This window comes from Adiantum capillus-veneris, chromosome 13 (genome assembly GCF_014529385.1).
Source record: "Adiantum capillus-veneris isolate H3 chromosome 13, ASM1452938v2, whole genome shotgun sequence".
NCBI lineage: Eukaryota > Viridiplantae > Streptophyta > Polypodiopsida > Polypodiales > Pteridaceae > Adiantum > Adiantum capillus-veneris.
The window spans coordinates 89,768,800-89,789,150 of NC_140943.1; positions in this window are offsets into that span (position 1 = coordinate 89,768,800).

Genomic DNA, 20,351 nt, shown 5'->3' on the forward strand with positions numbered 1-20,351 from the left:
AAGCTATGGAGGTGAGACAAAAGAAGCAATAGTGAAGGGCTACAAACGGAAGGCGAGGTGGCCCTACCAAATAGAGAAAATAACATATTGCAAGACATAAATTGACAAGACTGTATACGTGGCAACCATCTTTGCACATACTCCAAGCTGTACGCGATAAGTATAAGAGAGAGAGAGAGAGAGAGAGAGAGAGAGAGAGAGAGAGAGAGAGAGAGAGAGAGAGAGAGCGTACAAGCGCACCTCCTAGAGCGGAGTGCTACGCCGACACGGTGGAGAGAAGAGAGGAGAGGAGAGGAGAACTACGCAGACGCTGGGTGAAATCCCCCCCGTGCAAGAGTGAGCATTTCCCTCTTGCACATATTTCATTTATAGATTCTTCAATGCTAAAAAATGAATACACATTGGCAGGCCGACATAAATGACCATAGCTCCTAATGAGTTCTTGAGTAATAACTGTACAGATCCCATATCCATAACATACTCCGGGGTTGAAAAAGCAACTACCCTCAGTTGCGAGGTACATAAGTGGTGGAGTAGAGTGCGAGATACAAGATGCCTGAGACATGCTTGCATAGCACAATGAGTAGCTAAAAACCAAAAGAGTAAAAATGATTAATAGGAAGAAATTTAAAAGTGCAAAAATGTGTAACATGTGTATGGTGTGATGGGAGTGCATAAAATGAAGTAAATATTCATAGGTGCGGAGTGCAACATTGGTCAAAGATGTTGTTCCAAATACACCACCATTTGTCACTCTTCCAACTTTCCATACTAGTGCATCATATCCATGCATATCAATCCATATCAGATGTGGTGGGCCAGTTCCACATATAATGTAGTCACCGAGAGTCCTGTTGTACCAGGCGTAGGAACTCTAGTACACATGTATCAACATCCATAATTTTCCATAATATTTTTGCAAAGCAGAGAGGGCTACCTCACCAAGCGTAGGCACTCTAAGACAACATGTTGTGTGTGTATGTCGCACGTGTCAATGCAAGGAACTTGCCGATACACCGTGTGCGAGCCACAAATGGCTCCAAGCACACAACAAGCCTAAACTAGTAAGCTCAAAGAAGGCGATGGTGTGTCACTCACCACTCTACACTTGCTTCGTGGAGGATTCCTCGCCGCAAAGAAGAAGGAGACGCCGCTACGCCGCGCTCAACCGCCTCACCGCCGCCGTGCCGCCGCAATGCTCGATCGCACTCTCTCTCTCTCTCTCTCTCTCTCTCTCACACACACACACACACACACACACACACACACACACACACACACACACACACACACACACACACACACACACACACACACACACACACACACACACACACACACATACACACACACACAAGGAGGTGAAGAAGAAGAAGATGGAGATGGAGATGGAGCAAGAGCACTCTTCTATTGCACAAATGAGAGAATGAGTGAAATTTAGGTTTAGTTGACTTATATATGAGCTCGCCCCATTCACACTTGGGCGCCCATGCTTAGCCAACTAATCCCTTGAATGTTCCAGTTAGAGTGTGCCTATCATCGGCGATCACTCTTACCCTTTTTCTATTGGACCGACAAGCCCGGTACCTGACTCTACCAAATAAATAATACAATGTCCGCCGTAGGTTAGAACGTCCGTCGTAGGTGATAGGGTGTCCGTGAGCCGTGAGGGTTAACATGCCCCCCTTCCTGATGTAGATTCCGTCCTCGGAAGATATTGAGTTGAAGCTCGTTCATCGAGGTGGAAGATCATTTGAGATGAATGTCCTTAGCCTTTTTCAGTCACTGCAAAATCAAACAACATTGGCACAGTAATTGCATTCTCATAAGTGATTAAAAAGCATATGCAGTTTTAGGCAGACAAATTGATTGGTAACAAAATTTTAAACAATTTGTCAGCAATAAACATTAAATTACAATATAATCAAATGCATAAAAAGATGTAAAGGTAAAAAATTAAACAAGTTTGGGGTCACTAATTTAACGGTCGAAAGGCACTAGAGATCGACTATTAATACCATGGGTAAGCTTCTTAATTTTCTCTGGTCAATTAAGTTGTTTAATCGCGAGAGCCAAGTATTTCATGTTCGAGGACTGACTAGAGGCTATACCTAGAAGACCTTGTAGTTAAGCTACGATAAAAGGAATTTCTCATGAAATCATCGCCTGACTGATTACCTTTTCTTTGATCCCCCAAAGTCTTTTCTCAGTGATTCAATTTTGATGTGTGTGCTTATTTTGTATGCCTTGGGTTTTTTGCTTTTCAAGGAAAAGCGCCCACACTGGGAACCTCTAGGGCTCTAGTACCATTGGGGATACATGTGAGTGAAGTACCCAATCAAGCTGAGATTTCTCTTCCAGCTTAAGCTTTTACATTGTGGCACTTTGATTTGTTTTTGTTTGTTCATTTTCAGCATTTTAATTTTGTAACTTTGGGGGGTCATATGACATTGTTACCCTCCCCAGGCTCATCACATTAGTAAACTCCCTTTATAATACTTAAGCTAAAGGTCAATAGGGTCAATCCCACTAGAAAGCCCTAGTACATTTCACACAATGCTGCCTAAATTGGATTAAGAACCTAAGTAACCATTGATTATTAGGAAGGCATTCCCCATGGTATTAAGAGAAGATCTGTAACACCTAACTTGGTCAAACTAGCTTAGTCGGACTGCTTGATTTTTAAACCTAGACAAGTGATTATGACAAAATTACATTGAATTTAATGTTTGATACTAAGCAAATGCGTTGAATATTATGCTACCAATCACAATCAAAGCAGACAATCATAGATGCAAAAAAGATAAGGGGCAATGCTAATGGACAAGAAACACCTGTTTGTGTCGATGGTCGTGCTTGATTTGAAGTGTGAATGAGAGAAAGATCCCATGAAGGTCCAAATCCTAATCACAGCAACACGTTCCTGTACACACGAGGAAACACAAAGAATACCTCTAGGAGGCACATCAGTGGGAAAAAAGAACTTTGCTAATCACTCAACTCTAAAACAGAAACACTCCTATCGTACTAATCTTACCTACCCTCCATCACTCGAGTGATGAGGATCAAAGGTTTTTTATGACATAGGTTTCTGTTTACCGGATGTGAATGTGTAGGTGTGAGTCAATGTTTTGACTTTTATTGTGCATACTCGTTTGCTAATTGCTCTTGATCTTTATTATTTTTGTTTTTTGTGAGTATAAGTCTTTATATATACATTCCCTAAAATTGGGAGATTGAGAGGTCAGGGAGGAAGGTTGAGAGGGAAGCAAGTGAATGATGACTGTCAGCAAACACTCCCCCCTTCCTTGGGTGGATCATAGCGTTTGAAATGAGCTTGTCACCCTTTGAAACCAATTATTCCAGTTGGTATTAGGTGAGGATTTTTGCTAGTAGTTTTCTCTTACCTTAGGTGCCTTGTCGAGTTGCAAGGGTAGTAAGGTACTCTCCCAGGATCGAACTTGAAGTGGTTCATCACGTGATTCTTGAACACTAGGAGGTGTGGATTGCTTTGTAGCTTCATGGAGGTCCACTATTGTAGGTGGAGGCTATGGAGAAGCTTTTACCTCTATGGATTCATTATATGAGGAGCTAGAAGCTTCATGGGACTCCCCCCTTCCTGAGCTAGATGGAACAAATCGTTCTTTCTTTGGTACCCAAACTAGCTCTGGAGCGGGTGTGTAGCATTTTGTGATTTTTTTCTTTCCCCGATCGTTGATTCGTTTTGGAGCTACAGGATTGAGCTCACATGGGTCAGGTGATAGGTAGGAACACAATCTACATTTGGGCACCCAAATTTGATCATTTCCTCGATGGTAGCCTTGGGCTTCCAATAGTCGTTTAGGGATCCAACGCCACGTTTCTTTACATTTCTTGGAGCGAGGGGTACGTTGCTTACAAGGTGTCTGTCTTTTAGCACTAGCTATGGTCACTAAAGAAGCTTTAGGGACCCACTTGTATGTTTTTCTTGTTATATTAGGATGAGTCTTGTCAGAAGCTATATGCATTGCTTGTAGCATATTTAAGGGTACAGGCATTTCATCCCCCTCAGGTGTTACCCATGTTGTCCCCCTATTCCCCCAAGTGTCTATGGTTGCTGCTAGGTGGACCCAATCCACATTGTCCGACTCAGTCATCCCAGGTAGTACATCCATATAAGGAGAATCTTCCCCAACATCAGTGTCCGCTTTACACGTGTAAAAATACTGCAATGGGGCCGAGTGAACTGTGGTGTCAGATCTATGATCAATTATAAACCTGTTTCCTAGAGGATGTGCTCGACCAGTAACAAGATCCACTCGAATGACAGAATCTTGGAACTGCAAGTAGACATGGTTTTTAGACCAGTTATGTACCATTTTTGCTTCCCTCATGAAAGGACGTCCTAAGATCATTTCAGATGCCATAGTGTGCTTGGAGAAATCCATAACAATGAAGGTAACTCTTATTTTATGTCCAAAGACCTTGATCTTGAGATCTTCTAGCATCCCAATAGGTTTAACAATAGACCCATTGGCCATCTTCACTACTATGGTTGTGGTCGCAAGGTGAGGTCTTCCCATAGTTTCCCAGCAATTTTTAGTCACACTGCTAACCCCAACGCCACCATCAAGGATTCCCTTCACAGTTAATCCCTTAGTAGTGATTGGTATAGTCGCATTAGATTCATCACCCTCAAAGTATTGTCCCAACTTGTTAACAGGTATTTCTATAACAAGGTTTTCATCTAGGTTCAGTTGTGGATCTATGTATTCCTCCTCTATTGGCATCTCCCCAGCTCCATCCATCTGTGCAAATTGTGGTAGCCCAAACTTCAGTTCTCCATTGAGGAAGGCTCGAAGAGCTAAGACTATCTCGGGGTCTTTATATAGTTTGGACATGATGGTGGTTCTAACTTCTGAAGACATGAAGTCCATCAATTTGGAAATGTTTAATGGCACCTTTTGGCCTTGAGTCCCTTGACGTGGGGAAGATGGGATCTCCATTTCTTCGATAGGATCAGGTAGTCCCTCTGTAAACATTCTTTCCATCAAGAAGCGAGTACGCCCACTTTCCCATGACTTTAAGTCACTTTCTTCTTGGATGACACTAGGTATGTTCAAGGGTCTATGGACTTGGTGAGGTTGTTGTTGCGTAGGGAACACGGTGTCTGTAATCTGGATCTTCCTAGGTGCTGGTTCTAGATCCCTTTGGGTATCTTCTATTAAACTTCTTAATTGCTTGACTCGCTCAATCTCCTCTGTAGGGTTTGGGTAAGTTCCTATCTTCTTTTTGGATCCTGGCCATTGTGGCTCAAGAAGATCTTCCTTGTTGGTTTCTATGTTAGTGGTCGTTTTGGTCTCCATGGTTTCACCTGAATCAGAATCTTCTTCAGCGTCATTCATATATACGGGTTCATCACCAGTCCCTATGTTGGTCTTTGAACTGGGGTCTGACTTCGCTACTTTTTGCGATCTTTTTCTTCATGTTTTCTTATTTTTCTGAGATTGGGCAATTGATGCCGTGTCTCTTTCCTCAAGAATATAATTTTGTTTTTGGAGCATCGATCGTGTGAGTACGTTTACTGGTACCACGGGTGTACTTGGTGATGGCTCCTCGGTAACTTCAATCAAGTTTAATGGCGTGATCTTCGGCACATTTGGATTATTTGGACATTGGGCAATCAAATGATCTATGCCACATCGATTACACATGAGTATCGGCATTGTAGACGTGCTCGCTTGATTGGTTTGCATTAGTGTGGCGTTCTTTTGTAGCCTAATAGGACACTCGGCTACACGATGTGGACCTCCACACTCATAGCATTGAAGAGGTGGTCTCTTAACAGTGTAGTTGATATTTTGGCCTCTTGCCGCAAGAGCAGCTACTTGATATACAGGTTTGACTTGTCCCCAATAGTCCTCCATGTAGTATTGTGGACTTTCTTCAAGCACATCCATCCCATAGGCGATATTAGGATCTATATCTTCCTCATAGCCTTCAAAACAAAAAATAGATGACTCACAACCCACTTGATTCACAGAAGTGATTCTCGGATGTGGTGGTTGCGGTCCTAGCACTGGAGGTGTTAAGGGTGTTGTTTGAACAACATTTTGGGCCCTAGGGACCATGTGTTGTGTTGTTTGTTCAAGAGGTGGGGCCGGCATCAATGCACGCACTCGAGGTGTGTCTGTCCATGCTAAGGTTGGTCTATTGGCCATTGCGTCCTTAAATACTATGCAATCCTTAGCTTGATGACCATACCTCCCACAGGCATTGCAGTTCCCATTGAATTTTACTCTAAAAGTAGGGCATTCACTCGTACTATGTGGTCCATAGAATACTGAGCACCATTGTTGCTCCCTTCTTGGATACATATGATTGTTTTGCGCAGCAAGATTGTCTCTAAGACTCTCTTGAATAGCCTTGGTGAGATCTGCTAAAGTCATCTCAGATATCTTTGGCTCCTTAGCAATAGGCTTTAGGGTCATTGGCTAATGCCCCGATTCTTGTGAGCTAATAGATTTAGACTCAACAAACACTCTTTCTCCTTGAATCATTAAATTATCCTCCAATTGGATCGCATTGGTGGTGACTGCTTCCCAAGTGGTGATACCTCTAATGACTAGGCCATTGTAGATATCCTCATGTCGTAATCCCCTAATGAATCTATCCAGCAATTGGTTATTGTTGAAGCGCTCATTTGGATTACAACAAGAATTCAAATGCTTCAAGCGACTTATAAAGTCTCTCACCGACTCTCCTTCCTCTCGTTGGGCTTTCTGGAGCTGAGAGGCTACACCCCAAAGTACTCCCTCTCGTATGTATTCTTCTAAGAAAAGTCTCCTAAGAGTAGGGTAAATCATTTTTTCTTCCACCCTTAGGGTTCTATACCAATCCCTAGCCTTTCCACTTAAGTTTAGGCTTAAAGCATTGCTCTTATGTAGGTCATTGTGTTCTCCTAGAGAATCGCATATTTGTTCAAACACTTCGATATGCTTTCTCACATCCCCGTCTCCACTAAATTTTTGTGTGAGCTTGGCTATTTGTACTGCCTTACTTCTAGGCTCTCTATCAGGCGTGTTACGCATATTCTCAGCAATAGATCGACCAATAGCTTGAGCAAATGTTGCCAAGTCACCTAAGTGAGCAGGCACCGTGGGTGAAGGTGCTCCAGAGACTACATGTGGAGTAGGTATTGGCATTGGGCTTGGCACATAGGAAGCCCTTGGGTTCCACGTTGGGTACGATGTTGTGCCATGTGGTGGTCCAAAGTTCATATGTGTGGCCCTAGGCATAGCAGACGTCGGATGTGACATGCTAATGCTAGCCGGTATAGTCCCATGGAAATAAGAACTTGGGTGTTGTGGTTGTGGGGCATAGGTAGTTGAAAAAATGGGAGGGGTAGGGACTACATGAGTACGTGGACCCATAGGTGCATACGATTGGTACACACTTGTAGGTACTATTGCAGGCATTGAGCTACCATGTAGCGGTGCTTTACTAACAAACGAGGTCCATGGTGTGTTTCTTGGCATGCCCATCGTTTGGGTAGGCATGGTAGCCGTGGTGTCATCAAGGGAAAGATGAGCTAGACTTGGAAAAGTAAAGCTATCACTTGTGGGCTCAGATTGCATTGAGACCCCTGGCGAAACAACATATGGGGGATCAATGGAACTCACTAGGGGAGTCTCCATTTGTGATAGAGTGGGTTGTTTCCCTTTGCCTGTGTCTAAAAATCGCATAGGACCCGTTGAAGGTATGTTTATTCCTTGATTTTGCCTCTCGAACTGGATAATCCTATGGATGACATTGCAGATCATGTGTTGTTGTTCCTCCAAACTAGTGGCACTAGATGTGGATTGTACAACTTCTAACCAACCCACATGGTATGTGTAGCCCATGTATAGGTTGGTCAAAGTCTCCGTGTGTAGGTCATATTCCCAATTTTCATTGAGAAATACCCCGTCCAAACTTGGTGTACTAGAGGGTTGCCGTGAGGTGGATGCAATGTTGCTTCCCATGTTTTGACTTTTAGTCACCGCTACCTTAGAGGCGACTTTGGAAGGTGGTAGCTTGGTAGGGCCCTCATTAAATGAGGTAGGTAGAATGTCCACGTGGACAGTCTGAGGGAGTGTGGGGTCTATAGGAGATGTGAATGGTGATTCTACTTCCCCACCCCCTTCGTTTACTTCACTAGCCGTAGGTTCAGAGTGCGTAGCTCTACTAAAAGTTTCCATCAAGCGGCTAAAAACACTAGTTCCAGGTTGCTGGGCCCAGCTAGGTACGGTTTCATTTGTTCCCCCAGGGCTTTGTGTAAGATTCTCTTCCATAATATCGTAGTCAGAGGAAGAGTCGCTAGCCGCTATATTTGGGTCTTGGGTTGCACTACCTTGGGTCCCCGTCGAGGGCGTAGACCCTAGCATGGAAGGATAGTGAGTACCCCCGTAAATCGAAGCACTAGCTAGTTGTTCGGACTCTAGCACACGACCAGAGCGTAGATACATGTGCTTTGGGTGCCCTACAAGTGTCGGCAAGTACCCTCAAAGGTTACTTGCTTTGTTTTGTGGGTGTTTTGCACCCCATTTTCTACTTGATTTTTTCTTGTTTTTGATGTTTTTTTAATGTTTTATTTTTTTGATTGAAGTGTGTGATAGCTCGAAACGAGCGTATCACTTAGAGGGTCGCTGTGTGCTTTACATCACAAATTTCGGGCATTTGACGTTCCGTTGGTCCTCAAAAATCAATTTTTAGCTACGTATGAAGCTAAAATTCGTTTTTTTAAAAAGGCGACTAAGGCCTAGGCCTGAGCGTGAGCTTGGGCTTGGGTCTGGGAGATATTCCCGATTCCGGTCCTACCTTAAATTTTTTTTTAATTTTTTTAATTTTTTTTAATAAAAAGGATAAGGCCGTCGCGGCCTGCGCGAGAGCACACACACACTCTCTTTACCTACTTCTAACTAATACACCTACTCTTACACACTAACACACTCTATTAACTCTCACTAATCTACTTCCTACTTACTGTACACAGAAAACTAACTACCTTAATACACAGAGAATAAACACAGAACCTTTGAAATCTCTATTAACAACGAAAACTAACTACCTTAATTCATAGAGAATAAACACAGAACCTTTGAAAACTCCATTAATAAAAAAAACACACATTATAACACCAAATCCCTCTTCTCAACACACACACACACTCCTTCCTTACCTTTCCTACAATAGATATTGCACCACAGAGAAGCACAGAGTGCTACTCGAGCTTCATGTATGGCACTCCCTGGCAGCGGCGCCAAAAATGTGCGCGTATGTCGCACGTGTCAATGCAAGGAACTTGCCGATACACTGTGTGCGAGCCACAAATGGCTCCAAGCACACAACAAGCCTAAACTAGTAAGCTCAAAGAAGGCGATGGTGTGTCACTCACCGCTCTATGCTTGCTTCGTGGAGGATTCCTCGCCACGAAGAAGAAAGAGACGCCGCTACGCCGCACTCAACCGCCTCACCGCGGCCGTGCCACCACAATGCTTGATCGCACTCTCTCTCTCTCTCTCTCTCTCTCTCTCTCTCTCTCTCTCTCTCTCTCTCACACATACAGACACACACAAGGAGGTGAAGAAGAAGAAGATGGAGATGGAGATGGAGCAAGAGCACTTTTCTCTTGCACAAATGAGAGAATGAGTGAATTTTAGGTTTAGTTGAATTTTATATGAGCTCGCCCCATTCACACTTGGGCGCCCATGCTTAGCCAACTAATCCCTTGAATGTTCCAGTTAGAGTGCGCCTCTCATCGGCGATCACTCTTACCCTTTTCCTATTGGACCGACAAGCCCGATACCTGACTCTACCAAATAAATAATACAATGTCCGCCGTAGGTTAGAACGTCCGTCGTAGGTGATAGGGTGTCCGTGAGCCCGTGAGGATTAACACATGTAGTGACATCCAAAAAAATAATGATTTTGTAATAGTATTGCAAAGCGGACAGTCCTGCCTCACGAGACGTAGGCACTCTAAGACACGTGTCAATAACCATAAGCTTGCAAAACAAGATGTGGAGTGGAGAGTCCTGCCCTATTTAAGCGTAGGATATCTCGACCCTTTCTTGCGATCGATGGTCAGATAGATAGGGTGAATGGTCATCCCATCGATTTTCAATGTAAGCGTCCCAAAAGTCCGCATACATACATGGTTTGTGGTAAGTATCATACATGATGAGGGTATTGTGGGGGTTATTGCATAGAAATTTACCAAAGACATTGTGGAAGTGGTCAAGTGGTACACAATGAAAAGACTGATAGAAATTATGCTGGATAAACTTGTCCCAAACTTTAAACATAACAATGGGAAAGTAGCCCCACTGTTGGTTGAGGATGAGTGCTTTATGAGGCCAAGTGGTTTCCATCATCGGTGAGTGCAGTAAGTCGAAGGCATTAATGTAAAAAATTCTATTGGTGATACGTATTTCCCCCATGCAAAGTTTTGCTTTAGCCCACTCGATGTTGGGCAAGGTGTGCAGAGGTCCAAAGGCCATGAAATTCTGGTTGCCCTTCGACATATTCATGCCAAGCACATACGGTGTTGGGTACCAAATAATCTATGGTTGAGCGACCATTGGGAAAATATCGACAGACTTCAATAGCCCAACAGATGTCATTGCCGATGGCGTAATCCTGCAGAATGGAAATCTGAACTTCATGTAGGGCCATGATAAAGGCATTTTGAAGTCAAGGAATTGTTGTAGGTGCGTAACCAGAAGTGGGCTAGGGAGGTAGCCGATAGCGTCCACAAAAGGGACGTCAAGAGGACACACACAACCGAAGCACTTGCAAAGAGCATGTGATGATCAAGGAGGCGGGTACTGAAAAGATATCCATCAATGCCCGTATAATGTCGGGTAGGGAGTCGAGATTCACCACAAAATCTTCCACAGGTTGCACCGTTTGTTGAAGAGCTTGCTCAAAGTTCGTCTCTGTTGGTATTCCGAAGGCCGATCACTTAGGGGTTGCCATTGTCAAATCTAGCAGACAAGGGGGAGAAAGAGTGGTTTCTGCAGCTTTAAGCACATGGAAGTCTCTCTCTCAAACAGTTGTAGAATGTATGCCTTGTAGGCTTACAACATCATCAACAAGCTTTGCTATAGAGCGGCTCACCTTCAGGAGGTAGGCCCAATGTTCGCTCTCTCTAACTATGTTCCTGAAGGCAAGCGAGGAAAAAGAGTTTGAGAAGTTAGGGTTGTATGACAGCTACTGGACGAGAGAGAGAGAGAGAGAGAGAGAGAGAGAGAGTCGAACAACAAATTTGAAGGAATAAACCAGAGGCTAAGAAGGCGAGAAGCGGGGGGGAAATTGAGAGTTGGGGTAGACACGGATGTAGAGGGCGGCCTCGAAACTTCACAGAGAGAGGGAGAGAGAGAGTTGGACTGCATGTTATTGGCACTGTGAGAGAGAGAGAAAAAGAGATGGTTGGTACAAAGCTGGCACCTGTGTAGGGTATCTGTATGGGTAGGTGTCATTTGGTGGTAGGGAGGAGTGGCAGAGAAAGGAGGAGGCTAGGTGGTAGGTTGGTGACTATCAGAAGAGGAAGAGGGATATCACTAGAGGAGAGAGAGAGATTACTACAAGTCTGCAGTCTTGAGCTTGTGATCATGATCTGAGGCGCATAAGTCCTACAATGCCACTGCATGGAGGTTGGGTGGTTGAACCGAATGACAGAGAGCGTGTGGCCGGCACTAGTGGACCAGAGAAAGATAGAGTGAGATTGGGGGCTGAGCCGTTGCACGGAATCAGGAGGTGGTGGCTGGAAACTGAGAGAGAGAGAGAGAGAGAGAGAGAGAGTCGTGATTGTAGAGAGAGAGATAGAGTCGACGAACTATGCATGCCAAAGGGGTGGTGAGACAGTTGGGGAGCTGTGGGCGGCACCTTCATATCGAGTGCACATCCCCATACCGTCGGTGATTTTCTTGGCCCTCTTGTTCTTGGACTGTGTTCTTTAATTAAAATAAAACATTATTATGGCTTTCATTGATTCCCACAAGAATAACTTGAGGGTCGTTCCCACTAAACTGAGAGACGGTAGATTACTCAATCAAGTTCTTGGTCTCCTCCCTTTTACATTTTCACTCAGACACTTGCCAAGGTCTCTCGGATTTATTCCTACAACAATCTATCGTAAATTATTCCTCTACTACTTCTTCTCTTTCTGTGCTTTCTATGTTACAGAATTCGATTGTACTCTCTATTTACAGAGGCCCATCATAGGTAAATACATTGTCTCTTGCTATTTTTGTGTCTATATTCACATTCTAATCCACATTATAATATCTCATCATGCGAGCATAAATATCCTCAAACATTGAAATCCTCTTATACTTCACTAAAATAGTTGCACTATTTTCAGGGGTTAGCCAAATCCAAAAGCCACTAGCAATTCAATATGTTTAACACCAATTTTTACAAGTTTAATCAATTAAAATGCATGTCCAAGCAGAAAAAAATTAAAAAGAATGAAGTACTTAGCTTTTGATTATCAAGCTCTTTAACCTTTGGAGCGTAGCCTATGCTCTGATACCATTGCTACAAACGGAAGGCAACATGGCCCTGCCAAATAGAGAAAACAACATATTGCAAGTCATAAATCGACAAAACTGTATACCTTGCAACCATCTTTGCACATACTCCAAGCCGTACGGGATAAGAGAGAGACAAAGAGCGAGAGAGAGAGAGAGAGAGAGAGAGGGGGGGGGGGGGGGGGGGGGGGGGGGGGGGGGGGGGGGGGGCGTGCAGGCGCACCTCCTAGAGCGAAGTGCTATGCCGGCACGGCGAGAGAGAAGAGAGGAGAGGAGAGGAGAGGAGAACTATGCAGACACTAGGTGCAATCTCCCGCCGTGAAAGAGTGAGAGTTTCCCTCTTGAACGTATTTCATTTATAGATTCTTCAGTGCTAAAAAACGAATACACATTGGTTGGCTGACACAAACCATAGCTCCTAATGAGCACTTGAGTAATAAATGTACAGATCCCATATCCATAACATGAAGAGGGTGAGAGAATCCATGGAAGATGTAGGTTTGAGTGAGGGATGGAGAGGAATGTGTGTATGTGTGTATAAGTGTGAAAGGAGGTGAGAGAAGACTAGGGGTGACTTGTGAGAAAAGTGGGTAGACTAGTGTCCACCCAAAAATCATACCTCACCCACTACAAGAGGTCAATTAAATTCCGGTGCCACATTATCAATGTCACTGGCGGCCATCGGTATATGTGTAGGTATGTATGGAGGGAGCTAAAGTTGTTAAAAATTTTGATTTTCAAACTTTCGATGCATGTTCCGACGCCTATTCCGACATTGGAGAGGGGAATGGGGGGAACACACCGGCATAAACACAAGGGCCTCCCTATAGCTCACGGTATCCACAGCATCCCTATCCTCTCGGAAAGCACCTTCAAAAGCACACTTTACACTAGCAGCCCTCCGCCTGCTCAATTTCCATTGTCCACACACTCCACAAATCCGCCACACAAAGCACACCTTTTGCCACATTTTGTCTCCACCCTTACACATGCACACATCCGCTCAGTCTCACTCTCTCACACAAAACACCGTCGGTCCAGGGGGGCACACACATCCGCACTGCTGGCACCGAGGGGAAACATGAAAGCAGGAGAACGAGAAGGGCGGAAGGGGAAAAAACAACAAGATGGGGCAACAATGGCTTGATTGCACTTCAAAAGGCATGTACACGAGCTTGCACTGCCATCACCATGGCCATTTTCATGAGAAAAATACAAAGGGCCTTGACAAGCACACTCCTCTGTCAGAGAGTTCCACTTTGCAGGCTTCAAACGGCCCAAAAAAGCCCAAAGAAAAGCCCCTAATTTGATTAAAATTTGACTTTTATAGGGGGGGGGCTTCAATTTTGGAAACTGCCCTCATATTTGACCATCTAGCACCTCCATTTTAGCATCTTTTGGAAGGGGTAGCTGCTTGCTTCATCTGCTCAATTCCTCTCTGTTTTGCACTGGGGGGTGGGGGGGGGGCATTAGCGAGGTCTCTATTGCCCCTAGGCTTCTTATTATTATTTTCATTTTTCCTTCATGTTTTATCTCTTCTAGGGAGCTTAGCTTACACTGCGTCTTTAGCCTAGCTTTGGTCCGACTCCCTTCAACCTTATTTCTCTCTATTTCTCTCTCCTCCTCCTCACTTTGGTCCCGGCCTTGCCTTTGCCCTTGCTCGGTTGGCTTTGAAACTGTCCTCCACGGGACTCCCCCTTTACATTTGGTTTTGCTTGGTTGGCCTTTACTTGCCTTGTCTTGAAGTGGGCCCCTTGCACTTGGTCCACATGGTTGGCTTCAGGCTCTCTCTCTCTCTCTCTCTCTCTCTCTCTCTCTCTCTCTCTCTCTCTCTCTCTCTCTCTCTCTCTCTCTCTCTCTCTCTCTCTCTCTCTCTCTCTCTCTCTCTCTGGCTCACTCTATTGCCGCGGGACACCCCCATGACTTACCCTTCGATTGGATTCGGGCTGCTTTATCCCATGGCGGGACCCCTCCCCTTAGCTAGCAATAACGACATCGCTATTGGCGGGGGGGGAATTTGCCCTCAAAAAAATTTGGGGCCCTAAGGCCACGAGCCCGGGCGCTTGCAAGGTCATTAGGCAACACCACCATCGCACATGTCCTCCTCACGCAGGCACGCCATTGCCTGTGCCTCACCTCCTGGCCAAAACACCGTTGGGCTCCGCCCATGCGCCACTGCGACTGCCCCTCCCGCCGCCAATATGGCAATCCACGGGAGCCTGCCATCGGCCACGCGGCTCTAAACTCCCGACTCTCCACCTTGTAACTCAAGAGGTCCACATGGACCAGCCAATATAGTGTGCGCAATTTATGCCGCCCTGCGCATGCGGGATTAACCCATGTCACGTGTCTGCCCCTGGATCAACTGCACCCTCATGGGTTCCCAAGCCTTCACAAAATGTTTCAACAAGATCTCTCATCCCCTACTTTGGCAACACACCACCATTGCTCCCTCTCTCTGCTCCCATATGAGATCCCCAGCCCGCCAATACCAAGATCAAGATGGGATCCTTGACAGGTCTCTAGGTTTGATAAAAATCAGAGTCTCTAAACAAGGAAAATCCAAGGAATAGATCTTTACCATTGACAATGGCTTGGGTCTATAGCCTTAGAAGAAGACCTAGTCCTGTCTCGTAGCGGAAACGGGACAACATATTAAAACTCTAAAAAACTATTTCGGCCCTATAACTGCCGCAATTGGGCTAAGGTATCCTCAACCAACGCTTTTTCCCCCTAACAGATGTGAGGGCGCAGCCGCTGGTGGACTCCTCTTCCAAGTGAAGAAGTTTTCTAAACATTTTAGTGTGCAGGGATGGATAGTTACCTTACTAATCAGTTCCACCCATCCATGATTGGCAACCTTAGTCAATCCCCACTTACCACCCCGCACTCACACATGATTTCTGTGTTGTTTAATTATTGCCACATTCTTTTCACAATTAAAAACAATGATTCCTTTTAACTTTCACAAACAACTGAATTTCATTAAGACAACCTTTGAAAACAGTATTGAAGACATTCTTTCAGCAAACAAACATCTTTAGACTTAAGACAGGGTACTGTCAATCAAAACATTGTCCATAATAACCGTGACCACTACTCTTCTTGTCTCAAGACCACCTAAGGGTGAAAAAAAACGGCACCTATTTCTTATTCATAATCCGGAGTGGATATACCCCCACCCAAGGTTCCGGGTTCCCATACACCAAACCGTTGCCCATACAACCGGGCGGCTTCCCTAGGAAAAAAAAAACGGTATCCTAACTTATGTAGAAACATCAAGACATGACACGGAGTAAAAAATCAACGTTCATGGGGGTAACTGACTTATCCATGGTTGGAAAGCCATCATTATCATCAACATATACCAAGGAGTCGGAGGTGTCTTGAGACGAGCTGTCTTAAGGATGATCAACCATATCTTTCCTAATTCAACCAATTTTAACCCAACAATTCTTTCTTACATTATAAACAATGCATGTTGGAAGTTACCCACCGTTTTTGGTCAATTATTCTTTTTCTTATTCTTACTCACTTCTTACGTATGCAATGCTTACTTTAAAATAAACTTTAAAATATTTAATTGAACAAAATAGAAATGCACCCGGACTGCTCGTCCATGTGCTATTGGGCGGGAGGCCGTAGACTTTCCTGTATCAGCCTATGGCTAGGCCCAGCCTCATGGTCATTAGTGGCTTAATTTATTTTGTTGCTAACATCCTCTTCCGCGGTAAGAGGATTTCCCCTGGTTCTCTTTGGAGCCATGTCGACAGCCTTATAAAAAGACTTAATCGATTAGAAATTTAACTAAATAATCTCTTTTCTTTCTTTTTTACCCAAAAATAAGGATTTTTGAGTAAGTATGTATCCTTGATAGTTAATTGGATGAGATATTCCTCATGTAACTTCTTTATACTATAAGTAATTTCCCATAATTACCATTTAATTAGGGAAGCCATTTAACTAGGTTTATCCTTAGTTCTTATTTCATTTTTAACCTTAGTAACTTTAAAATTTCTATCGGCTAATGGATTAATCACCCTAAATTTTCATAAATTTAATTTATAACCTTTCCCTCCTATACTTATAGTCTAATTTAGGCAAAATTTTGCTGATAGTAATTTTTTATACCAACCATTTAAGCTGAGGTAATTTTCCCACCCTTCAATAGTGATTTTGGACCTCAGGTATTTATTTGGTAATTAGATAAATTCATTTACTAATTTCCTTTCTCTATTTATACGCAAAATCGGTTACTTTTAATAAAGATAAATATTTAAAATATTTATCTAAGGCTAGGGTATTTATCATGGATTTCTCAAGGTGTATTCTACCTTGATAATTATATCAAAGGTTTTTGGATTAATTTACTATTTTCTTCCTTTTGTTTTTCTCTAAAAATAATGTAATTTTAATGCGATAATTAGATAAATTAATTATCTGAGGGTAACATAATTATCACACGTTTCCTAAGGTGTGATTAACCTCTGATAAATAACTGAAATCATTTAGAATCAATTTACTAATTTTCCCCTTTTAAATTGTGCTCAAAATTGTGTAATTTTGCTAAGCTAATTAGGTAAAGTAATTATTTGAGGTTAACATAATTATCAAACATTCCCTAAGATGTAATTAACCTCTTATAAATAACTCAAAGCATTAGAATCAATTTGGTAATTTCCCTCCTTTTATTCTTGTCCTAAAAACAGAGAAATTCTGCTAAAATAATTAGGTAAATTAATTATCTTAGGTTAATATAATTATCACAAGTTTCTTTACATGTAATTAATATTTCAAAAATAAATCATAGCATTTTGAATCAATTTACTAATTTTCCCCTTTTAATTTGTCCTAAAAATAGAGTAATGTTGCTAAGATAATTAGGACAATTACTTATCTGAGGTTAACATAATTATCACAGGTTTCATAACATGTAATTAACCTCTAATAAATAGCTCAAAGCATTTTGATTCAATTGACTAATTTTCCTCTTTTAATTTGTCCTTAAAACACAATAATTTTGCTAAAATAATTAGAAACATTAATATCTGAGGTTAACATAATTATCACAGGTTTCATAACATGTAATAAACCCCTGATAAATATCTCAAAGCATTTGGAATCAATTTACGAAATTTTCCCTTTTAATTTGTCCAAAAAACAGAGAAATGTTTCTCAAATAATTAGGTAAACTAATTATCTGAGGTTGACATAATTATCACAGGTTTTCTAACATGTAATAAACCTCTGATAAACAACTCAAAGTATTTTGAATTAATTTGAAAATTTATCTCTTTTAATTTGTCCTAAAAATAGAGTAATTTTGCTAAAATAATCAGAAAAATTAAATATCTGAGGTTAACATTATTATCACAATTTTCCTAACATGTAATTAACCTCTGATAAATAGCTTAAATCATTTTGAATCAATTTGATTATTTCTCCCTTTATTTTTCTCTTAAAAATTGTGTAATTCTGCTAAATTAATTATGAAAATTACAAGATAATTTTTCTAGCTTAATGTCAATCCAATGCAGCTCTAATAATTATGTGAAAATAATATAAATTTAATTAATATAAATTCCATTAATTTATGGTTAGTATGGATAATTTCAGTCCTAATATGATATAATAATTAATTAGCTTAATATCCCTAAGTTTAATTACAATAATCAGCAGAGAATATTTAATTAAGAGAGGATTTTTGAGTATACGTAAGATTAATCTTTAATTTATTAAGAAGATAGATTAACCTAGCTTTGCTAATTAAGAAGGATTAGGCTAATTATCGTTTAATTTAACCAACTAGATCTTAATCTCTAGTGATTTCTAGGTAGCGGTCTCTCTAGATGAGAGAGTGTGTCAAGGCTCCGAGTCTGTCTGAAATTGTGAAGCAAGGGTCATATTTATAGGTTTCTGCACTCACAGGCTAAAAAATGGCAATAACTTGCATGCCAAGCAGCCCGACAGGTCAAAAAACGCCCCCTGCTGCTAAATCTAATCTGGGAGAGTTCATCATTACCCCACACAGCTCCCCAGATACACAGAATCAATTTTTACTAATTTCTCTAATTTTTAATGATGAAAATTATAAATATCAGTAATTTCTAGAACCTTAGGATAAGAAAGTCTTTATTGATAATAATACTGAAACCATCCTATTTTACTTAACTAATTAAACTCCTAGTGTAATCTTTCAGAGCCCGTAACTTTTCCAAATTTATCAGAATTTTGTTCTGAAAATTTCTAGCCTGGGGTTTGTTGTGCTTAAGATTCAAAAAATACCAATATTTGCCACGGTCAGCAATTCTACGTTGCTTTTTCAATAATCATATAAGTTTGATTAAACTTTATACAATCTTTAAGGTTTCAGAAACTGAAAACCTTACAATTACCTCAACTTAAGAATTTGTGATACCCTCATCTCAACCGAAATTGGAAAAATCTTTGAGAAGAGAAATTCATCCTCCCAAGTGGCATCTTCGAAGGGATAACCTTTCCACTTTACCAAATGTTACTGATTACTCTAAGAGTTCTTTTTAGTTTCTGGTTGGAGCTACTTGCTAACCAATTTTTCCTCAAGAAACTCTTAGTTTTGAGCCCATCTTAAAAACCTTTACAAACCATTTGTATCATCTCAAAAACCAGGTTAAATCAATTCCATAAAAGATCCATATATCCACCTTGTCAACATGAACACGCTCGGTCTAAGTGACCATTCAGAGCAATCATCATTCGACAAGTATCATGTATTTTAGCTTTGTCAATCTGAACGCGCTCGGCGTGTTCTTGCCATTCTGAGCAATCTGCGTTCGACACAAGCTTCCACCATTGCACCAGAGGTACCCCCTCTGTGCTCTAACCTGGTTGACCAACAATATGTAAAGGTTTTAAGAAGTATCATACCAAGAGTTCTTTCGGCTTCCTATTAGTCTCGTACCTTAATACTTTCATATCTACGTCATTTTCCAGGAAGGCTATCGTGTGCACAAAGAATGTGAGTTGGTTTCTTGATAACTATCTCATTCTCAAAATTCAAATTCTTTTCATACTATAGGGAACCTCTGTCTCATTTGCTAGATCAATCCTTAATTTCGTGATTACTAACTTAACTTTAGATTCCTTAAGTAATTTTAAAAAGAAAATCATGTATACCATTATAATATATAACTAACTCAAATTTTTTCATTATTGATTTTTAGTGGTTTACAAAGCTCTGTGATTGCTAACTATGGACAAGCGAGTGGCTCTTTTATCTTCCTCATTCATAAGGTTGGTTCTCCCATGATTGCATAAGCTCTTGCTCCTCTTGCTCTTCCTACTATGTACAAGGGTGACGACAACCCTATACTAGAATCTTGTGGACTTTGGGTGGATCAATATAGGATCAAAATATACAACATCTTTTGGTCCATTTAAACTAGGGCCTACACCTATGGGTCTAATTCTACCTGGGTAGATTACTTTAGACACTTGATCAAACACCCACTGATTTTGTGCTACTTGGACATCACCTATTACAAGGGTTTCCTCTGGATTCTCCGTTCCAATGAAAAAGTATACTTCAATCACGTGAAGATCTTCGGCCCAGTTGAATCTTTTCATATTTAGTTCTAAACATTCTAACTCTCCTGCATTAACTGAAGAAGAGAATTTCACCAGATCCTGACCAGCTGATCCTCCAAGTGGAAGGAGAAATCTCTTATCTAGCCACTTCATCACGCTTTTTTGCATTGAATAGTGTCGGGATAGGCAAGCTCTTATAAACCTTACGTTGAAATCCATGGATTTGCAATA